The 9092-nt window shown below is 41.8% G+C and overlaps 1 pseudogene; it reads right to left on the bottom strand.

Annotated features, from left to right (window-relative positions):
- Window positions 1–2030: 2030 nt before the first annotated feature.
- On the bottom strand, window positions 2031–3230 carry LOC110595020 (annotated as a pseudogene).
- Between the last annotated feature and the right edge of the window lie 5862 nt (window positions 3231–9092).

Raw genomic sequence — 9092 nt, 5'->3', positions numbered from 1 at the left:
AAAAAAAAAAAAAAAAAAAAAAAAAAAAGATCTATAATATGAAAAAAATACAGGGAAGCAGAGTCCAAGCATGTCATTACCAATGGTATGTAAATATCAAGATAAGAATCATGAAGGGATATTTATGAAAACAAATCTCGGTCTATAATCAAGTTAGTAATAATTTTTCTCCTGTTCTAACTGCTGTTATGGCATAAAATACAGTGCAAATTGCTAACAACCATTTGTAATTGCTAACAGTTAATTGTAATTTTAATTTGTTTTTCCACCCAAACTTGCAAGTGCTCTAGTAAAATTTTATTTCCAACTTTACCATGTGTCAACACATTAATGTTAAATAACACCATTTGTTATTTCAGGCTTGCTAAAGTGTATTTTATAAACAAAATGACAAATTACCTGTTGTGCTTTATTAGCACCCTCTTATAAAACAGGTAAAGCTTTAAATGCTAAACACCTTTCGTGACAAGGTTTAAAAACTGGCCTACGCTTAGTGCATCTGCCAGATAGATAAGGTACTGGGTACTCTATGTGAGCACACCTAATTGCTGCATTGTTGTTCAAGTTATAAGGTGTGGAGAATTTGTGCCTTGCAACTGGAACTCCAATTTAGTAATTATTAAAGGTTTTTAACAGCTTTGCCCGTTCACAATTATAAATAAGTAGGGACAGATCATTATACATCCATGTGGTCTGCTCACTCTAAAGGACTTTGCATCAGACTATCACAAACAGAAATGGTTTAAAAGTTTCATATGTATAACCTATTAAAAAATGAACTTTTTAACAAAACAGTGCCAACATGGAGGGGAACAGAACCAGAGGGCCAAAGAGGCACCCCAATTGGCAGTCACAATTAGCAACAAAACTCCGAATACCCATCAAAGACCTGGCAAAAAACAAACCTGCTAAGGGAATGACATCCATTGCTCATGGGTACAGCCTGTGGGGGCACTGGAAGCATAGTTGCCCCAAAGAGGCCTAACTTCCTGGACCTTGTCTACTGTACAGGCCAATGAACCATTGGGCAGCAGGTGTTGTCCCTGTATTTTGATTAGTCTCACAGTGAAAAGCCATACAACTGAAATACCTATCTGCAAGACCTATAATAGCCTGTAATAGCATGCTTGACACAAATAACTCCATTTTGTAATAAATCTTCCATCTTTACCTAGAAATGAATCCCTTATGCAACCTTCCTGTAATCACATCACACACCTACATTCCTGTTCCCCTTCATACTTGGAAATTCCCTAGTTGCAAATTCTGTAACTAATCTGTCCAGTGTTTTGCCAAGAAAATATAAATCAAACTGCACAGCTTATGTAATTTTTGCCTTTATATACCCTCTTCTCATTCTGTTCGGGGCCAAGAACCTTTATGACAATAGTCTCTCTCTGTTGCCAGCTTAAATAAAGGACTCATAATTCAACCCTCAACGTGTTGGTGTCTCCTGTCTCGCACTCCAAGCATAACACAACCATAAAAAAATTCCATTAATCTAATGACATTGTAGAAATTAACAAATGGATAAAAATTATTAATGGCTTTAAACTATACCAAAAATAGTACGAAGATTCTATAAAATGAAGGATTGACTATAACTGCTTAGTTGTCAAATATACTTCAGCAAATAGATTTAAAGAATACTACCAGCCAGGCTCGGTGGCTCAGCCTGTAATCCCGTGCCTTTGGGACGCTGAGGTGAGTGTATTGCCTGAGCCCATGGCTTCGAGACCCGCCTGGGCAGCGAGACCTCATCTCTACAATAAATCAAAAAATCAGCCAGGCATGGTAGCGCATGCTTGTAATTCTGGCTACTTGGAAGGCTGAGGCGGAAGGATCGCTGGAGCCCAGCAGGTTGAGGCTGCGGTGGCCGTGAGCAGCCACTGCACTCGAGTCTGGGCAACCGAGTGAGACTCCAACTCAAAAAAAAAAAGGAATACTACCAATGCCAAGTGCACATGGTGATGACCAGTCGACATAGAAAATCCAATAACTTGTACTTATTCAGCCCCAGATTAGTCAGATTATGACTTTTTATGTGAGGATTTAGGTGTCTCACCATCATTGCCTTCCTCTTCCTCTTCGCAATCCCCAACTGTCTGCTGTTGCAGTGTCTCTTTTCTTATCATTTTGAAATCGTTCCTATTCCCACTACTGTGCTGGGACCGGTCATCTTCTCTCCAGTCACTGTCTGTGTCCGAGTATCACTCTCCACCGTAGCCCTCTGCCCCATGACTTCCTGGACCTGCCTTTCCTTCCTCCTCTTCCTCCTCCTCCTCCTCATCACTGGCTGGCTTCTCCTCACTGTTGGACTTCTGGTGCTTTTTCATTTTGGGTTTCTCATCTTTCTTTGAGTCTGCTTTTGGTCCCTTGTATTCATGTGTGTACAGGGGCCTGAAGGAGTCTATGAAGCCCACGTCACCAGTCAGGTTTGGCAAGAACCAGAAGTGGCGCCTTCCCCTGGTGATGAGCCAGATGATGAGAAGCCTAATGCAACGAGCAACAGCAGGGAGAAGAATACTGACTACAAAACAGCCTGCACCCACACTGAGATAATAAATACCTACTCTCACTTCTACTGGCCAGAGAGGAAAGAAAATGGCCACTAATACTGAAATCACAAGAATTAATCCAATGACAAATATTTTAAAGTGAACCAGGTCATAGATTCACACACATACCTCATTTCCATCCCAAAAAACTTGGTCATCATGTGGTCCAAATTTGAACTTTTTCTTAGTTTCCTTCTTTTGGAGAGTTCCTGAAGTTTCCTTCATTTTGGATCCTTCCTTTTCACCATGTTTTTTTTTCTTTTTCCTTTTTTTGCCCTTTCATCTTTTATATTTTCTTGTTTGCTCTTTTTATCTTCTTCTTTTCCACTTTCAACTCTTCCTTTATCTTTTTCTTTAATTATGTCTGTATCATATTTCATTTTCATTACTTTCAGTGCCTGGTGGAAAAACTGCTTCTTTAAAAGCCTGTTGTAAGTAGTTAACCTCAGATTCTCTGATTGTCAATAAAGCTTCTTCTCCTTTCTTGGCTTTTGCCCACTTTAAATCAAAAAGCAATCCACTGCTTTTGAATCAATAAAATAACCAACCCGGTGACCCTTCATATTGGTGGACTTGGTTGGATCGAAGATACTTGGCTACAGTCTTCTCTTCTTTAGATGGTTCACCAGCTTCCTGGACCCGATTCTTCTGCTGCCTTCACTCCACCATTTAGGCTGCTCTGCCCGGGCCATGACATAGACCCTGCATTTTCTAAAATTTTTAATAGTTTGAGGTTTTACATTTAGGTCTTTGATCTATTTAGAGCTGATTTTTGTGTATAATGAAAGGTAGGGGTCCTGTTTCATTCTTCTGCATGTGATCAGCCAGTTTTCCCAGCACAATTTACTGAATAGATTCTCCTCTTCCCAGTGGTTGTTGGTGGAGGCTTTGTCGAAGAGGAGTTGGTTGAGAAATTGAGGTTTTACTTCCGGAATCTCTGTCCTGTTTCATTGGTCTATATGCCTGTTCTTGTACCAATACCAAGCTGTTTTGATTATTGTAGCCTTATAAGAAAGCTTAAAGTCTGGAACTTTAAGTCTGGATACTTCCCACTTTGTTTGTTTTTTGAGGAGTGTTTTGGCTATTTGTGGTTGCTTATGGTTCTATATGAATTTCTGTATTGTTATTTCCAGGTCTGAGAAGAATGATGTTGGTAATTAGTTTGTTTTTTTGTTTATTTATTTGAATTGTAATCTCACTCTGTTGCCTGGGCTGGAGTTCAGTGGCATGCTCATGGTCACCACAGCCTCAACCTGCTGGGCTCAGATGATCCTTCCACCTCAGCCTTACAAGTAGCTGGAACTACAGGCACATGTCACCATGCCTGGCTAATTTTTTGATTTTGTTGAAAATCAAAAGGTCTCTCCAAGATGTCCAGGTTGGTCTTGAACCCGTGGGCTCAGGCACTCAGGTACTCCTCTCACTTTGGATTCCCAAAGTGCTGAGATTATAGGCATGAGCCACCATGTCCATCTGATGTTGGTAATTTAATGGATATTGTGTTGAATCTGTAGTTGCCTTGGTTAGGATGGACATCTTAACAATGTTGACTCTTCCTATCCATGAGCATGGAATATTTTTCCACTTGTTTGTATCTTCTTTGATTTCTCTGAGCACTTTTCACAGTCCCTAAAACAATCTAGCTCCAAAAATTTTTGGTAAAATTAATCAAATCTCCTAAATAAACCAGTGGTTTACATCATCTAAGAGTACCTATGCTTGTCAAACAGGGGTCAACCAGTCCAGCTACATTCACTGTTAGTAACTCCTGTTCTAAGTTGTTAAAGTTCACTATCTCTTCATCTCCTATCACACCATTTTCTCTGCAGAGGAAAAGCCAGCAACCATGTCTCTCAGAACCCTTTCCCTATATAGTTCTGGTTCATGTTTTCTTTTCATGTGTGAGACTTGCCATGAGATAGGAAGGGATGGAGGGACAGTCCTGGGCCCATCAGGGGTGGTTTCAGGCAGATGTGAGATTTCAGTGGCTGGAGACCCACTTGTTTTGCCTGTGCAGATCTAGATGAGTGGTGGGAGCTTTCTCAAAGGTTCTGGAGAATTACAGCAATCTCCCAGTAGGATTTCAAGAACCATCAGCGCTTGAGATCTTCAGCATATACTTCTCTGACCCCCCACCTGCAGTGTCAAAGAGTTCCAGTGGTGATGGGCATCATTATCCTGTTGTTTCTGTACAAGTTACCACAACCAAGTGACTTAAGACAACAGAAATTTATTATGTTACAGATCTAGAACTCAGAAGAGTGAAATGGGTCTCTCTGGGATGAAATCAAGGTGTTGTCAGGGTTGCCTTCCTTTTGAGGCTCCAATGAAAAAAATCTGTGTCTTTGCCTTCTCCAGCTTCTCAGCCTTCCTGCATTCTTCAGCTTGTTTTCTCTTCCTCCATCCTGCAAGGAAAAAATCACATAACTTTGATCTCTGGTTCTGTTGTCACATTTTTTTCTTTAACTCTGGCTCTGCTGTCTCCTTCTTCTATTTATTGTGGAATTGGACCTGCCTGGATAATCCAGGATCATCTTTCCATCTCAAGAGCCTCAACTTAATCACACCTGAAAAGTTTATTTTGCCATATTAGGTGACCTTGCCACAGGTTCCAGGGACTAGGGCCTGGACATTCATGGGAGGCCATTATTCTTTCTATCACATGACTTCACCAATATGTGTCCCTCTCTCCTCCAGATTTTCCAACTTTAGTATAGGTTCCTACTCCTATATTAAACACTTCCTTTCTGAGATACCAGAGTGAGTCTGTTTCCTGGAGAAACCAATGTTGATACATCTCCCTACCTGAGAAGAGCAAAAACATTGTTTGTTATGTTAAAGTCTCCAAATGGACAGTGGCTATAAATTAGTTGTTTGATTCAGCAAGTGTTCATTGTACGTTTATTTGCATATCATATTTGCTTGGTATTTATTCCTATGTTCTTTCACGTATGTGTGTTCTGCTTTCCACATTAAACTGGGACATTCTTGTGGGACAGAGATTTGTCTTCTTTGTCTTCTGGACCCCAAATATTTACAAATCAGGATTGCCCACATTTATTAATGTTTGTTAACCAATGCCAGACAGGATACCAAATGACAACGGTAAAGTGTGATTTGTACCTATGTCACCACTCTGGAACTATCTGTACTGATCCTCAAGGAGACTGAGCTATGTGGACAGAGTAAATGACAGAAATAATCCCTGTCCCTGGTAGAGAGCTCCCAGTGTCATTTAGGAGCAAAGACAAACACATAAGAAACCATTTGGAAGTGATACAGATTAGCAAAGTTCATTAGTTCATTATGACCAAAAGTTGGAAGTGGAGATTAGGTTGGGAGAGATGTACTCAGATCCCTCTGGAGCTCTTCCTCTCACATTGTGACCCTCAGTTTTCCCTATGTCTATTTTTAAAGATGTGAATCTTTTGGGAAGAGTGGGAACCTTTTACCTTCAGGACCAGTGATTCCCAGGACTAACATTGTTTTCTTTTCTCCTTATTTCTAGGATGTCAAATGTACTCTGGAAAAGTAAGTGATTCTGGTATCTCTTTGAGCGAGCTAGGCTTTGGCTAAGATGAGAGAACCAGTAAGAATTTGGAGTAAGGACGGAAAAGTTATGCAGTGTCTGGGCAGGATATGGGAGAAGATTCATTGAACATATGGAACTAGGTGAAGGACAAATTATTGGAAGTAATAATCCTTTACCTTTTCCCCATTGAGCATCAGAATTTGTTGGCAAGGAGGATGACAAGGTAGAACAACATTCTACTTGTGCCTTTGTGTGAAATTGTGTTCAAACAAAATGGCAGGAGTAAGGAATTGGGAGAGCTGGGAGGGTGATTATGGATTTACATAAATGATAAGAATACTCCTACAAAATTCTGAGCCTCATTCTCAAGATAAGAATCTGCTGAGGATATCATATGGCTCTCCTTAGATTAATAGAAGAAAGCAATATGTGAGCTCTTGACTTCAGGGAGGAGAGAGAAAGAGAGAAATGGAGAATATTAGTTTCTCCCTAAAGATGATAACATCTGAATACTCTCCTGACTGGAACTTCCCTCTAACCCTGTCATTCCTGCCCTGTCTTCATATCCCTCCTAGATGTGAAAAGGTGAAGACCATAAAGGTGACTTCGGGATTCATAGAGCTGGAAAAGGTCTTCAGAAATTTCCCTTTTCAATACGTTGTCCTAAGGAAAATTCTTAAGCAGCTAATTGATGACTTGTTCCCAAAAGGAAAGTAGCAGAGAGAATCACCAGAGAGAAGAAAACCTTTAGGTTCTACCTTGTATGGGCTTTGCTTATCCTTGTCTCAGTTTTCTTGCCCACATTCACACCCTCTCACCCGCCCCTTGCCCTAACTTTCTGTGACAAGAAGTTGGAGTGAGAAGAAGTCTTGGGAGTCCTCTAAGGTCCACACTTTTCTAAATAGAAATGTGGAAAGGTTAAATAATTTGCTTAAGTCATCAGGTAGCGTGACCAGGTAGTTTGCCATCTAAACTAGGACAATCTTGAGAGTGAAAGGGAGTGTCATTAATGTGATATTAATATTAATATACAGGGAAATAGTCATAATACAGGCCTGTTCCAGAAAAACAAACACATGGTCACCCCGTCCATAGACTATATACTGTCTTGCTGTGTATCTTTCTTAACAGTTTTCATTCTTTCTGACTGTTCCTTGCATTTCACGCAGATAAATGATGATATCAGAGGGAGAGAGGTCCAAGTGGGAAATTAGACTGCTAGCTCCTGCAGAGTCAAGAGATCATGATCTGTTTATTGTAGCATCAGGGTGAAAAGTGACACATCATTCCCTCCTCTCCCTTAGGTGAAACTGTGAGAAAGTTAACCAAACCATGGTGTTCTGGGGACTGTTAGGGGACCAGGCTTGACAAAGACAGGCTGGGAGAGTGAGGCAGGGGTGTTTAGCTATTCCCATCCTCATCTAGCTCCCTACTCTGGCTTTTCCACCAGCTGATGTGACCTTGGACCCTGAGACTGCTCATGCTAACATAGTCCTGTAGGAGGATTGTAAGAGCATCAAGCTCAAGGAGACTAGACTCTGGGATCTCCCCGACACACCAAGGTGTTTCACCTTCTACCCTTGCATCCTAGCTACTGAGGGATTTACTTCAGGTCGACACTACTGGGAGGTGGAGTTGGGTGACAAGACCTGCTGGGTAGTGGGTGTGTGCCGGGACCCCGTGAACTGCAAAGGCGAGTTGACTCCACTGCCTGAGACTGGCTACTGACTGGTGCAGCTGTGGAATGGAGACAAATATGTAGTCACTACTACATCTTTTCCCCTTTGCACATCAAGGTGAAACCCAAGTGAGTAGGCATCTTCCTAGACTATGAGATCAGCACACTGTCTTTTACAATGTAACAGATCACTCTCATATTTACACCTTCACTGATACTTTTACTGTGAAACTTTGGCCCCTCTTCTACCCAGACATCTGGACTGGTCAGAAGAATGCTGCACTGCTTACCGTCAGGCCCCCAAAAGACTGGGAGTGGAAGGTTAGGACTCTCCTCCTCCTACTTTTGTGCCTTGACTGTGGTTCTTTGTGGCAAGATACTTTGGTTGATAAAAATAACGTGTGACAAAGGATCCACCGAAGTGATCTCTGTGTTGTTTTGTCATTTGGTGATGACTTTGTGTTGATGTGTAAGAATCACTGGGAGTTAAAAATGTTTCTGAGTTTCACCCTCAGTGATTGATCAAGGTCTGGGGTGGGCCTGAGCATCCACATTTTAAATACCTCTCTCATTTGGGTCTGAGGACACTTGTGAAACTATTCCTAGAGGAGGTTTCAGCCATTTGCTTCCTCCCAGCTGGAAGCCTGGTTCTCTGCCCCCGCCTGGCAGGGAGTCTGAGAGAGGAGAGAGAGGTCTTACCCTCTCCTGACGCAGACTGTCCTCTCCCATCTCAGGGTTCATTAAGTTCTGCCCCTTCAGCTCTCAACCCTCAGCTTCTAACCTCAGGAACTGGTAGTCATTAACTGAGTCACAGGATGCCAGGCAGAACAAATGGGAGACAGAAAGAGATCAGAGGGAGGGATGTGAAGTGAATGTCTGTGGGAGGTGGGGTGATGTTTCAGGGACAAGGGATGCTGTAGACAAGTTTCTTTGCTGTCCCGAAGATTAGGAATTCGAAACCATTCACTCATCAAGTGAAGATCACCTACCATGTGTCCAGCACTGTATAACAGGAAATGCGTTTCTTTGGTAAGTGGAAAAGTGTTAAGATGTGCTTTCTGAGAACCAGGGGCCCTCTTCCCTCCTTCCATCACCCTCATGATCCTTCCCACTCTCATCCCCAGTGGTACCAGTGCTTTATTTGAATGTCAGTTCTTTAGATCTTGCAGGCCTCTGTCTTTTGGCTTCACGAGAGTAGGGTGGAAGGTCTAGGGTAAAAATTGCACATAGACCAAGCTGCATAAGGATACCCAGTCTACTGTCCTGGAAATGTTTAGCAGTTTTAAGAGCCTCTATTGCTTCTGTAGGCTTTGCAGTCTCTACG

Source organism: Carlito syrichta, unplaced genomic scaffold (assembly GCF_000164805.1).
Source record: "Carlito syrichta isolate Samal-C Ts95f unplaced genomic scaffold, Tarsius_syrichta-2.0.1 Scaffold218921, whole genome shotgun sequence".
Classification (NCBI taxonomy): Eukaryota; Metazoa; Chordata; class Mammalia; order Primates; family Tarsiidae; genus Carlito; species Carlito syrichta.
The sequence above is the reverse complement of the archived record's forward strand: the minus strand, read 5'-3'. Positions and strand labels throughout refer to the sequence as shown.